A 15,147-nucleotide genomic window follows, 5' to 3' on the forward strand; every position below is an offset into this window, starting at 1 on the left:
CAGATGATAATAAAGTGTGACTGTATCGATAACAGTTGGCACCAAGTAGTCATTTTTCAGGTGATATATTAATGAGATGTAAGGGGTAAGATGGGAATAGTTGATATCCACATTAAGCTGAAAATGATATTCATTTCTTTTTATGACTTAAGAAGTATTCTTATTTGAGTATTAATTCTGTAATATAAATTCTCAACATAATCAAGTACACTGCAGCCTCGTCATAACATATTCCACAGTAGCTGAAATTTGATAACGTGTGGGTCTGGTTTGGACCTATCAAAGGGCTTTAGTCATCAGCAGTACTGACTTCAACACAGCACAGTGTCACCTGTGATGTGTCCCTCAGAAATGGACCCAACCAACAGCAGATTTAAATTGAGGCTACAGTGTACTCACTGTATTTGTGCTGTAGTTTATATTGTATTACTTTGGGAGGCGGAGAATTACTGGACAATAGCAGGAACATTGTGTGTGTGTTAAATTTTTTCTGTGTGGTTGTGTATGTGGTATGTGTGTTTGTGTGTTTGTATGTGTGAGAGAGATTGTACCTTATGTGGAGTCTGGTTGTGGTTTTGGACCAAGACCATATCCTTAAGGTTTTATCACTTATCTTTTGGGACCATTTCCTTCCTTTAGTATATCTAATCATCAGAGTAGACTGGCGTGGAATTCACCAGGTGAGTGAATAGGCCTGTCTGAAGTGTGCTGAAGCCAGGATCACCTGTACTTGGTCTTCATTCCAGTTTGACTTTACATATTAGCTTATATGCAGACTCATCAGAAATTAACATAATTGGTACATGATAGTTTTTGTATAATGAAATGGTACGTTCTGAGTTTTAGAAGTTTCTTTCAGTTTCTCAAATATTCAGGTATTATTCATGCATTTCATTATAGCGTAAGTGAAACTGAAATTGGCTGTTAGATACCCCATTCTGTAAGTATAAGCACAGTGAGTCTGTTTCTCCCAGTTCCTAGCTAAAAATACAAACTGCATTCTAAAAAAAAATTCTGAGACCAGATGTTATTCCAGAGGGCTGAAAGTTGTCTAAATAACTGGCTCATTTCATGTCGTATTTCAGAGCTGTTAGCAGTTGCCTGATTGATTTAGTTGGTAATGTTTGCAGTTTCACACGCGATACACACACAAATATGAATGTATGTATAAAACACCTTTTGAGAAAAAAATGGTAAAGAATATATATGTGTATTTTATATTTCTGGTTTAGGAATTAAGATGTTAAATTGAATGCAAATTTTAAAAATGCATATCCTGAGCTATGTTTTCCTCTTTCTTAATTTGCTCTTTATTTTCACAATTGTACTTTGTTTAGCCTGTGAGGGGCTAAAGTTTTCTTTGGCCGTATCACCCAATGTGGCCTTTAATATTTCTGGAGAAGACACATATTTATAATACATTAAAATCTGAAGTAATAATAAGAATGTCTTTAAAGATAATACTGACAGTGTTTACATAACATCCTGTATGCACCCTCAAAATAAAGTTTTGTTAATACATTTGTTGTAACTCAGTACTTCATGGTGGGAAAATTGTTTATGTTCAGTTAAACCAGTGTGTGTGAGTCCAAATACATTTAGTTCTTTTCTAATAGAAAATACATACATCTTTAAAAATGAGATAATTTTCTTCCCCAGAGAAATTTCTTGTAAATCCTACTTATGAACGAAGTGGCAAAGGAAGGAGGTGTGTTTTAGGGGTTTGGGGAGTAGGGGGGTTACTTTTAAACCTGAAACATCAATTGCAAATGGGAGCATATTATAAATAATTTTTAGTAAAGAAGTTAATGACACCAGTCTGATTTTTTTTTTTTTTTTTTGCGGTACACGGGCCTCTCACTGCTGTGACCTCTCCCGTTGCGGAGCGCAGGCTCAGTGGCCATGGCTCACGGGCCCAGCCGCTCCACGGCATGTGGGATCTTCCCGGACCGGGGCACAAACCCGTGTCCCCTGCATCGGCAGGCGGACTCTCAACCACTGCGCCACCAGGGAAGCCCCAGTCTGATATTTTTAATATTTGCCAGTATATCACCTTTTCTCATTTCTGAGCATTTAGCAATACTTGCTAAAAAGCTACTTGTGTAAAATTTGAACTTTAAAATGTCATCCTTAATTCATTACCCACTTTTATTTTTGTTGCTTACTGAAGGTAAAATTCCTTTAGGACCAACATCTGTATATTTCTAACACATACATAATTTCAAAATTAAGCCAAATTACTTTAATGTTGTATATATTATATAGGAGATCACATTTCGCCTCAACTGCTTGAAATTCTTTGCTTTCTTCTTGAATTCCAAAATGCTACTAGCCATATCATAAGAGCAAACAATTGTATGGCTCTTCTTAAAGTGATGCAGTATAGAGTCTAAATTGTTATGATATGAAAATAGTTTTGCTGCTGCTTGGTTTTAGTAAAGAAAACATTTTAATACATCTCTAGTTCATATACAGATGTCTTAAATCTGCAGTACAGTATATTTTAGAGTTTAAGAAATGGGAGTTTTTAAACACTATAGAGTTAAGTGAAATACCCCTTTAGAGCCTAAGTGCTCTTTAAAGAACTCCTTTTTAGAGTGGTCAGAAGGGTCACTAAATATTAGCAAATTGAGAAAATTTATAGTTTTGCTACATTTTTTAAGTTGCTTTTCCCCTTTTGGTTTCTGTAGCTCTTCATGTAGCTAGATAATCAATGTGACAGCATGTAAGCTACAAATAACTTAGTGTTAGAAGTAAGTTGTTTTGAATTGGGCCACATTCATAAGAAATTTTCTTATGAAAGGATGATTTTTTTTATTGTTAGCTGAAGGAGAAATGAAGAAGGTAATGCTGCTGGTAATAGCAACAATGTATCTTGCTGTCTGTGAAAGCTGTAATTCTTTAATAAAAGTATGTAGAGAATTGATTGCCTTTTATTAAAAACTTTTTAATGTGAATCCTTTTCTTATAAATACTGAGTTGTGACATACATATTTCAGTTTTTCAAAATAACCTTTCTACTTGGGAAAAATGACTTTTAAAAATACCTTTCTTCTTGGAAAATCGAACTGAACTCAGGATGGAACATGGGTGACCTAAATTGAAATAAACTTCTCCACTGTCAATACTGTTTTAATTCCTCTAAGTAGCAGTTTAAACTACTGTATTATGTTTTGTATATATTGAGCAATGTGATTTTTAAATGCAGGAAAAAAATTTTAATTATATAGATTTCTTTTCTATACTTCAGCTTGCAATCTTTTTTTTTAAAAAATCTGTACTCTTTTCTTATAGATCTGCTCTTTTCCTGTTTGTAATAAATGTTGGTCCATGTCTGTGTGATTATTCAGATTGTTCTCTAAAATACAATATGCTTTTTAATCTATAGTTTCTTAAATGCATGTATAAATGTAGTGTAGGGGTATAAAAGAAAACAAATTTTGCAAACACTGAAGTGAGTAATCAAATATCTGAAAGTGATATGGATAATTACATACTATTTTTAAAACAAAGGAAATATTTACATTTACTGTTTTAAGTAGTAAACTTCTATTTTAGGTCTTACTGAAATATCTAATCCCATTCATTTTCCCTTCCATTATTGTAGCATAGATGTTTAGGTTTTGTCACTTCCACTAACATGATCTATACATTTTTTTCCTTGGAGCCTTTTCTTTTCACCCCAGGCTTTGCAAAATAAAACTATTTGCAAAAAGACGTTAATTCAGATAACAAAATTTCTCTAAAAAAAAAATCTTGTTTTTTAATTCTTTATGTCTTCTAGGTAATTTGTTATTTTATGTGAAGTGTAGCCCTTTATTTTCAGGCAAAATCTTGTACTAATCAACCTGATCATTTTTATATTTCTTTATAAAACAAATTTATAATCATTGAGTCACTTATAAGAATACTGGGGGGGAAGGTTCATTTTTTTCCCCCTCTTCAAAGACTCTTAAAATTTTTAGCCAGGCTTTTTTATATTCTGTTTTTGTGTATCTAATAAGAGTTATGGTATATTCTGAAAATCTGGAAAAGCCATCTCTAACCAGATTTTTTTTTTTAAGTATATACATTCCAAAATTTGTTGTGAAACATAAAGGGCTATTGGATCATGCAGTTTGAGGTTTCCCTGTGGGTAGTAGTTTAGCCTAAATTTCTTGGGCATTTATGGAATAACAGTAATATACAATACCAAGTACTTAGTGTTTTAAATTACCAGGGGTTGTAGTCAGTAAGGTCTTGGGGGATTAATCTGCTATACAACCCCCTCACCATCCCAAGAGATACTCATTAAAGGTAGGCTCCAACATGTGGCATCCATGAATAAACACAAACTCCCCTAAGCCTTTTATAATACTGTGGAGTTCCATATTTGGAAACAGAACTAACCCTAACATGAAAAGCCTTTTTTAGGATGCTCTGTGGTTTTGGTCCTAACTTTGAGCATAAGGGAACCTGGTGGCAATTAATTGACTTTCTCTTAAAAGACAAAAAGGCCTCATAAAGGCTCAAGCATTTTCTAATGGGTTAGTGTGTGCTTTCAACTTGCAAACAGCTGTTCCTTTTAAATGAATGAGTCTGGCACAAGGCATTTCCAAGAAATGAAGATGTCTGAAATAATACTAGTGATGTCTATGAAAAGCTGTACTCCTAAATGTGGACAAGAATGCATTTGTTTGCTTGTACATAACTTCCTTTTTAAACTTTAACTTTTATTACTAAACATTTTTACTCTTAGCAACTTTGGAGCAGAAAACAAGTAGTCGGTTAGTATAATGGCATAATAAATTCTGTATAAAATTTTCCCCCACATATTCAGAATCTGCAGCAAATTCAACAAAATGGTGAATATTTGCTTTGAATACAACCTGTTGAGAAACTAAACGGCTTTTCTAAAGCTCAGGAAAGCATAACCTGGGGTAAGTTTTACCATTTTGTATGCTAGGAAACCTCCAAAGAAAAACTTTCTGTTTGGAAATGTTAAGTGATACTTCTGAAAACAGAGTCTGATGTCAAGGACAGTACTGAAATGTTGTTTTGGAATACTTACTTTGAAATGTAAAAACGTCCAAAGATAAAGTCCCAAAGCTACTTTTAATCTTCCTAATACTTTTTTATTCATGTTACAGAACATGTTCAGTTACAACCTTTTTTTTAAATACAAAGTTTTAGCTCTGGCATATACAGCTAACATTATAAGTCTTTGTCTAAAGATTCCTGTATATGGGAAACGGTCTTTTTTTTTTTTTCTCTTTCAGTTTATTGAGATACAATTGACATGCAGCATAAGTTTAAGATGTACAACATAATGATTTGATATATGTAGTATTGCGAAATGATTACCACAGTGTTTAGTTAACATCCATCACCTCATATAATAACAAGGGAAATGGTCTTATATTGATGACAATTTCTGTAACTTTTTCATATTCAATTTGAAGGAAAAAAGTGCTGACTATTTCATGATGATGGCTTTCTTGAAAATTTTTTAATTCAACAGACTATGGCTATGTATGTATTACATATTTAAAGCCAAAATGGATATTAGGTTTAAATCAGATTTAGAGCTGAAAGATGAAGTAGCTTAGCCCCCTGTTTTATACATGTGTAAAATAAGTCAAGAGCTTGTTATCCCTTAGAGCCAAAGTTTGCAAATAACATAACTTGACGATCACCTGGGAAGCTTTTAAAACATTCAGGCTTTGTAATTATTATTCCTGCATTGCTGACTCAATCTCCAAAGGATGGACATGTAGGATCTGTTATTTTTAGGTGTTTCTGGTAGCCAGTTTTGGTAATTGAGGCTTTCTTTAGAGGGCAATAATTGAATCTTATTGCCATGAGTATATTTCATACCTGGCAGAATACTCCCTATACTTGTCTGGAGTATAAAGTGATTGTTCTTTTGACTATACCATGTTGTGGTTTATCAATCAGTATATAGTCAATCAAGAAGTAATCTTTAGAGGTATCTACAATTTGCTTGGTAGTATTTTTGACAGTGTGGTGACTATTAAATCTGCAGTCAGGTTTAGGGTTGCGTTATTGAATTTGGTCAGTTTTATTTATTTATTTGTTTGTTTGTTTATTTATTTGCACTTAATTTTATTCCTGGGTTTGAAGCCTGATTTTCTGACTCCATAAACTTTTTATTTTAAACACAATATAATCACCTAAGTGCCAAATTCTAAGAATCAACTTGTAAGGATGTCTCATGTGTTAAGAGAGGGCCACTTAAGCAGTGGCTTAAAAAGATTATTGCAGGGACTTCCCTGTCGGGGTCCAATGGTTAAAGCTCCCCGCTTCCACTGCAGGGGGCACCTCCAGGGTTTGATCCCTGGAGGTTCGATCCTTGGTCTGGGAACTAGGATCCCACATGCCGTGCAGCATGGCCCCCCAAAAAAAGATTACCACAGCTTTTTTTGATAGCTGACTCATCCTTACTCCTGAGAATTTTTAAACATATGAATACCACATCTTCATATTTTCAGATTATTAGCTAACATCCATTCATTTAATTAGTACTTGAGTCTTTGTAATATAAAAGACTTTCTAATTCTTTTGGGAGGGGTGAAAATGGATTGTTGTCACAGAGAACCATTCATTATTTCTAGCTATTCCTGCAGTTCAGTTTCGATTCATTTCTAAATTTTTCATTACACAGATGAGTGCGTTTAACTCATGTCCCTTTATTTAAAAAATTTTTTTCCTTAGTGGCTTTTTTTTTTTTTTGCGGTACACGGGCCTCTCACTGTTGTGGCCTCTCCTGTTGTGGAGCACAGGCTCCGGGCGCACAGGCTCAGCGGCCATGGCTCACGGGCCTAGCCGCTCCGCGGCATGTGGGATCTTCCTGGACCGGGGCATGAACCTGTGTCCCCTGCATCGGCAGGCGGACTCTCAACCACTGTGCCACCAGGAAAGCCCCCTTAATGGCTTTTGATAGTTTTTAAATGAAATGTTATTTTTTAATGGTATTTTTAGTATTTCTAGTTAATGTCTATTCTCAAGAGAGTTGGCTCTTTCCAGCTATAACAGAATTTTGCCACCAATGATATTTATAAAAGTACTCAAGTAATATCCAAATTTCATAAAACTTAAATGTCAAAAATGACATTACCTTAACAGAACAGCTGGTGAAAGTGTGGATTGTCATAGAAGAGCTTAAAAGTATTTGGGGAAGATTGCCAACAAAATAACTTGGTTTCCTGTATTATCTATACATTTATTTTAACTCTTTCATCCACCATTTCCTTTGATTACCAGTTTTAACTATTGTGTAATAAGTGATTTTTTTAAGGTTTTGTGGTTCTATTAATTAGAATGTTAATAGGTGAGAAAATGCTTAAAATATATTCATTATTTAGATTATCATTCTTTTAGATTAAAGATTCAAATTATATGTCCATCACTTAACCTGATTGACCAGTTTTTAACATCTGACATAAACTATCAGTTCTGTTTTTCGTGAACCATAGGAGATTGGGTTGCATACATCATGACGTCAGTATATTTGCTAATAACAAAGATATTCTCGTACGTAAAGAAACTTATGAAACCCAGGAAATTTTACATTAATAGAATTTTAATCTGCAGTCCGTTTTCTTCTTTAATTATTGATCTAATAATGCCCTTTAGAGCAGTTTTCTTTTAAATCAGAATCTAATCCAAGATCATTGTATATAGTTGTCATTCCTTTCTAGTCTCCTTGGATGTTGAACAGTTCCTCAGTCTTAAATTTGATATTTCCTCATTAGATTCAGGTTATATACAGTATAGCTGAAAAGCTACAAATGGTTGTGTGTCCTCTTCAGAGACACGTGACATTCATTTACCACTTATTGATGATATCAGCGTTGACCATTTTCTCCACTGTGTAGTTACTGTTTTTACTTTTGTAACTAATAAAATAGTGGGGAGATATTTTGAGACTCTGTAGAAATCCTGTTTCTCAACAACTGCCCACTCAACTTTGAATCTATTACAATTTTTGCCTGAATCAGTGATGTTTTTCTGACATTATCTGGGGTTTTTCAGTGTATTTATTGTTGAATATAAATACGTACTTAAAGTTCAAGCTTATTTGTATTTGAAAACTTGTTGTCAAGTACTAGCTTCTCCTTGCCCTCATTTTTTTTCTTTTGAACAGCTTACTAATAGTTAGAAAAGAGGATGATTTACAAGATTTGTGCATTTTATGATTATAGCAAGTTTTCCAAATATAAAATCATATATTCTGTCAGTAATGCTTTTAAGTTCTCTCACAAATCATAAGGGGAAGATTAAAAAATTTGCTCCCCAACTCATACAGAAACTTAACTGGTTGTATATTTTCATAACAATCATTGTAGGCTATGGGAAATAAATCTGTTGATTTACTTAGTTGACCAAATGGCAAATTATTTCAAGTAAGAATTAATACGTGTTTTAAAAGTCATGAGATCTTTGATTTTAAAACAGATTAAAAAGTGAGTCAAAAAGATCATCTGGATAAATATTTGTGTTTGAAAATGCTATATTTTTCAAGTACTCATTTAAATTCTCAGTTGTTTGAGGTACAAATTAGAAAGTTAACACTTCAAAGGAAATAATTTCTCTATCAGCAATTAAAGGGTGCCTAAAGCATGGAAGTGGTATTTTCCCCAAAGTAAGCTGTTCAGTTGTGCATTTAAGTTTCCCAGAGTTCACAGAATAGTTGATGAGATTTACGCTTAAAGAACAGACATTCCAAGTTGAAAGAACTTATTTATATATGTGTCTGTGATTTAATAGTTGGGGTAGTTATTTGCCGTGTGTCTCAATGGCACGGTCAGAATTCTCCCCATTATTACTAAGACAGTGGCCTGATAATTTTTGCTAATGTGGAAGGGATGTTTAAATAATTGTTAATTTATTTAAAGAAATGCAAGGAATTTGTAAATTTTACTCTACAAAGGATAGTGTGGAGGAATAGCAATGACACAGAATTTGGAATCTGGTGACCTAGGATTTACTGCTTTTAGCTCTTCCATTGAATCAATGTGACCTTAGGGAAGCCATTAATTTTTCTCTCTTTTTTGCCTTCCCAATTTTTTATTTTGAAAATTCTGAAACAAAAGTCAAAAGAAGAAGTATTACAGTAAATACCTATACACCTTCTTCCTTGATTCAATGTTATGTTTTGCCATACATGTTTATCTTTCTCTATACAAAGAATATTGTCCTACATAACCACAATACCATTATCCCACTGAAAAGGAACAGTGTTCTAATATAATTTCATACCCAGCCATGTTTATATTTTTCCAACGGCCTCATATTCTTTCTAAAATGCCTTATTTCTATGATGGGTGAAATCACTTGTATTTTATCTTCTTATAATCATCCTTCTGCTGTGCCTTTTACTTAAATTTAACACAGAGATTTCATATTATTTCTCACTCTTGTTCCTTCCCCTTCCCAGTAGGAAAACTAATGTGAATTCAAGTGTTGTTTCCAATAATTTGTAAATTATGACATAAGATGGAAACATCCCAGTATCGATTATAGACAAGAGCTGTCTTCATAACTATCCTGATATTAGAGAGTGGGGTGGGAATTTTTAATATTTTTATTACTAAGAGGCAACTTATTTTATTCTAAATTTAAGTATATTTGCAGTGAGTTAAAAGTTTTGAGGATCTTACCCAAAATATGCATAGGATTGTACTTGTTCTTAGAAATAAGCAGGTGTTTTTCAATTATATCACATTTTAAGTGTAGATCTACAAAACTAAATTTCATGGAAAAAAATATTCTATGTGCACGTTATTTGAGGAAAAAGTGTGTGAGGATATCTTTGGAGGTGAAATATTTTCTAGAATAGATTTTTAGAAATAAAGAGTGCATTTAAAAAATCCATTGTTGGGCTTCCCCGGTGGTGCAGTGGTTGAGAGTTCGCCTGTCGATGCAGGGGACACGGGTTCGTGCCCCGGTCCGGGAAGATCCCACATGTCGTGGAGCGGCTGGGCCTGTGAGCCATGGCCGCTGAGCCTGCGCGTCCGGACCCTGTGATCCGCAACGGGAGAGCCCCGCATACCAAAAAAAAAAAAAAAATCCATTGTTGATTTTCAGTTGTTATTGATAGTGATTTTTTTCTTTATTCTGATTACTTGCCTAAACAGTAATAGCCAAAAATAATTAGGCCTTTAATATATTTTGGGCACTGTGTTTAGTACTTTACATGGGATGTCTGACTAATCACAGTTTACCTTTTGAAGTAGGTAAGTATTATCCCATTTTTTTCAAATGTTCAGCTTTTCTGAGATCTAGAGTTCTTAAATAGCTTTCCTAAGATAACTACTAAAGTTTAAGCTACTGGGAAGTAAATAGGAAAGCTGGGGGCTTTATACTCAGATAATCTAATTCCTAGGTCTGGGCTCCTACTCACTAACCACTGTACTAACAGCCTAAAGGACCTAAAACACAGTTGTAGAAATAGCTAAATAGTAGGTTCATAACTGACTCCTTTTTTCTTTGCTCAAGTGTTTCTTGCATTCTTATTTAGCTATTAGGATTTGGGAGTACATTTGAAAAATGTATAACTACTCAAAACCACATAAAATTGCTACGAATATTTTGGAAGATGGTATAGTACAATAACTAACACATAACTGCATCTTAGGGTTTGTATAAAATCTTAGTTCTAAAATTCTACTTTGCAAAATTCTGTTTTTACCCTTCACGGTTTTTAAACTTTCCTGCACTATGCTTGGTTCAAATTTCAAATAGTAGAAAGGAATTCTGAACACAAAAGTGGCAAATCTTAGCAATTCTGACCCTTTAAGAAATTTCTAAGAATGTATTTTTTATAGCTCTAAATATTTATTTACATTCAGCATTAATGTGAGAACAAGAAATTTTACCTTCGTTTCTGATTTAGCAATTAGGAGTTTTATTAGGATGGAATTTTCTCAAATCAAGGCCAGAATTTAGGTAAAGTATGTTACCTTTCAATCTGCTTACTGAACGGTTATCTCTATACTTTTCTTTCCATAGAAGTCTTGCAAAATAAGTTTTCTGATAGGACAGTCTGTACTTTATTGTGATTTTTTTTTTTTTTTTGGAGGGGAGATGTTTAAAATGTTTGAAGTTATGAAGCAAAACTTCATGAAAAAATAAAATTAAAGATTAAAGGCAGGGAGCACAATATCTAGCTTCCTTTTTAAGAAAACGTGAAAGAGGGTGTTAATTCCTATAGTTAATGGGAAAATCACATTTATTGAAGATCAGCATTTCCAGTTATTTGAACCTTGTGGTTTATCAGACTTAGAAATTCAAGACCTACTTTTTGAGTACCTCCCCAGACTATGTCACTGAAGACTGAAATATCTTCATGCATCTTCCTGATACAGTTCAATTGATTCTAAATAAACCATTACAATGTTATATCAAAATTTAAATTACTTACCTTATAAGAGAATTTAGCAGTTCTAAGTTTCCCACAATTGAAGAACTAGAAATTTCATGTATTCTGTAATGCTTATTCTTTTTGGATAGGATGATACTTTTTGGATAGGAAGAAAAGTATAAGCTGTACTTTAAGTTTTAGGAGATTCTGTGCAGATTAAAATATGCAGAATTCTGTTAGCAAGTCCTTTTGGCAAGTAATTTTACATGTGGAGTCCTTAAACATATCGAAAACAGTAGGTAGAATGAAGACTTACAGATGCCTATTGATATATTTGCCTGGATTATATTCAGATAAAATTGCCTGAAGTGTTACACTGTTTTTCTGTATCACAATTGACTGTTGGATTTATGGATTCTGAAAATAGTCATCTGGTATATTTTCAGGCCCCACACCATCTATATATTTTCATAAATTTTTATGTGGCTTCGGGTAAAAACATACATGAAAACGCCTTCTTTCAGGTTCTTTCATTTTATATATCGGGAAGATGGAATTAACTTTAAAGTATCTACTGAGTAAATGCATGCTAGACACTTAGATGCTATGGACACATTAGTGAACAAATTTACAGTTTTGTGTAGGAGACAATTATAATACTGGGTGGTAGGTGCTCTGAGAAAACATGGGGAGTGTATGTTAGGTCAGGGAAATCCTCTAGAAGAAGAAGACTTTTTTTTTTTAACATATCTTTACTGGAGCATAATTGCTTTACAATGGTGTGTTAGTTTCTGCTGTACAACAAAGTGAGTCAGCTATACGTATACATATATCCCCATATCTCCTCCCTCTTGTGTCTCCCTCCCACACTCCCTATCCCACCCCTCCAGGCGGTCACAAAGCACCGAGCTGATCTCCCTGTGCTACGCGGCTGCTTCCCACTAGCTATCTATTTTACATTTGGTAGTATATGTAAGTCCATGCCACTCTCTCCCTTCGTCCCAGCTTACCCTTTCCCCTCCCCGTGTCCTCAAGTCCACTCTCTATGTGTGCATCTTTATTCCTGCCCTGCCACTAGGTTCTTCAGTACCATTTTTTTAGATTCCGTATATTTGCATTAGCATACAGTATTTGTTTTTCTCTTTCTGACTTCATTCACTCTGTATGACAGACTCTAGGTCCATCCACCTCATTACAAATAACAATTTCGTTACTTTTTATGAGGAACACGACTTTCTAAATGGAAGTATGAAATTACACACACAATCCCTGGCAAAGAGAAGCACTAGTGCTGAGGTCTCAATGAAAGGGAGAAAAAACACGCTCTGTTTAAGAAGTTGAAACAGCTTGATAGTTTTTTTTTTTTTTTTTTTTTTTTTTTTTTTTTGTGGTACGCAGGCCTCTCACTGCTGTGGCCTCTCCCGTTGCGGAGCACAGGCTCCGGACGCACAGGCTCAGCGGCCATGGCTCACGGGCCCAGCCGCTCCGTGGCATGTGGGATCTTCCTGGACCGGGGCACGAACCCGTGTCCGCTGCATCGGCAGGCCGACTCTCAACCGCTGCGCCACCAGGGGAGCCCCAGCTTGATAGTTTTAAAGCTAAGTTTTGCTTCTAGCCCTTCGCAGTATTGTAAACAGATGACTTGTGACTATTTCATAAAAATGTTCTTAATTACAAAAACACTAGCTCAATAGTTAATCTAGAATTGCAGCTAAGCTGTTAGGAAAATAGAGCTGGAGAAAAAGTATGAACATCTGAAATTTCATGATGGCTAGAATTATGTGAATGTAATTTTGCTCTAGGAAAACCATAAGTTGTGATATTTATAATTGTGGGCCTTTTTTAAAACTCAAATGCCTACAGAAATTTAGAAGTTAAATGAGGGGAGGTTTCCTTTACAATTTTCAAAGAAAATTGCATGTTGGTTAGAAATTCTCTTGGTTTCACTAATTTTTACTTTGTATTTGAGTCTTAAGAAAGTAATAGAGTTAAGAAGCTATGAAACCTTTTATTCTCTATAATAGCCTTCATATAGTTTGAGGAAAATGATATTAATTGACCAGAGTATTCATTTTGGAGGAGGAACAAAGCCTTTTCAAAGGGAGAAAATTAGTTATGTTTTATTGGTAGGTTAGACTTGAGTAGTTATTTTGAAAAAGTTGGTTCCTAGAAAAATTTTTGCCATGAATAAAATCTGTTTTTACTAAATGCCAGTCCCAGGATACCACATTGTCAGTATGTCTAGTTTATCCAATAACATAGTTCCCAGATTGACTTCTGCACATACACAAAGAAGATTGCTCATCTGTTACATGAATTTTATTAATGAAGAAATGTATAGGACACTATCCTTTTATTTGGTTAAATACATAAGTTAATATGCAAGTGTGTACTAAAAGAGACAGTTACACCAAAGGGACAAAACTTTTTAAATACCACTTACACTTTTATTGATTATAGTATTGAGGATTGAAACTTGGTTTTGAATAAAACCTGAAACTCATGTTCTGATGTCTTGTGAATATTTTCGGAATACTTAAAAACTGACTAAAATTTAGTGAAAGCACAAGAACTGGGTTTCAAACTTCTCTTTTTGATGAAAAAGTTTGTAAATTTCATTCTCTAAATTTTCAAATTTTCATGAAGTCCAAAAATCTATTAGGGAGGGTAGATTGCCTATCTATGGCAGTATGTTAAATTAATATGAGGAGGGAAGTATTAATAAGAATTGTATTGGTGTAATAATGATAATATTGTATATTTTAGAAAGACATTGGTATTATATGAAACAATGTTTTTATAGCAGTAAGTAGTTGAGAAATTATAATGTAACTTTGATCGCTGAATTAGCGAGTTCTGGCTCTTGATTGGAATCTTCAAAAACAATAACCAGGGTCCTATTTCAAGTAGAAATTGAATATAGTTTTTTTTAATGATTCATTTTTAATGAATTTATATCTGTAAAGTAACATTTTTATATGTTTAAGAATCAGTTATTTCTTAGTCATAAATTCAGATAGGATGAATAATTATTAGAAAATAAGTGTACGGAGTGAATACTAGGATACCCACTTAAGTATAAAATCTTGTGCTTGATAGCTGCATGATAAATAATTCACATAGTAAAGTCTCTTCTTCAGTCACTCTGGCCTCCTTAAATACTCTAGACACATTCCCACCTCAAGGCTTTTCTTTACATTAGCTATTTTATCTGCTCTAAAGATACTTACCCAGATAGCTGCTTGGCAAAATCCCTTGCTTTCTTCAAATTTTTGTAAAAGTGTTATCTTCTCAGTGAGATCTGCTCTTGCCCGTATTTTAAATTGCCACCCCTACTCCCAACACCTCAGAACTCATCCTTTCCTCTATTTTTTTCACCTATAGTGCTTATCTTCTAGTATACTGAACAGTTTACTTATTATAGTTTGTATTTTGTACATTGATATGTTTCAGGAATCTACAGCAATGCTTGGCACATAGTGGCAGTCTAATTATTTGTTGGGTGAAAAATGCACAATGGGAAATAAAACTGAATTTATCATTATTTTGCAACTTGAATTTTAATTTCTAAGAATTAGAGTGTGACATCTATAACAGTGTATTATTTTTCATCAAGTTATACGTGGGCAATATCTTTACTGTTAACATAGGTTTTAAAAATGTCTCTACAGTTTTTCTAAAACTACAAAGAAACTATCCTTTTGAATTGTCTAATACCCTCAGCCATTTAAGTATTTTAGAATAAGCATCATTGACATTTAGAATTATTCTGTCTTGATGTA

The 15,147-nt window shown here is 33.8% G+C and overlaps 1 protein-coding gene across 1 annotated transcript in view; it reads left to right on the forward strand.

Annotated features, from left to right (window-relative positions):
• Nucleotides 1-15,147, forward strand: part of CSTF3 (cleavage stimulation factor subunit 3) — a 69,877-nt gene that overhangs the window by 14,679 nt on the left and 40,051 nt on the right. The window lies entirely within an intron of this gene.

The sequence above is a fragment of the Hyperoodon ampullatus genome (genome assembly GCF_949752795.1).
Source record: "Hyperoodon ampullatus genome assembly, chromosome: 7".
Lineage (NCBI taxonomy): Eukaryota > Metazoa > Chordata > Mammalia > Artiodactyla > Ziphiidae > Hyperoodon > Hyperoodon ampullatus.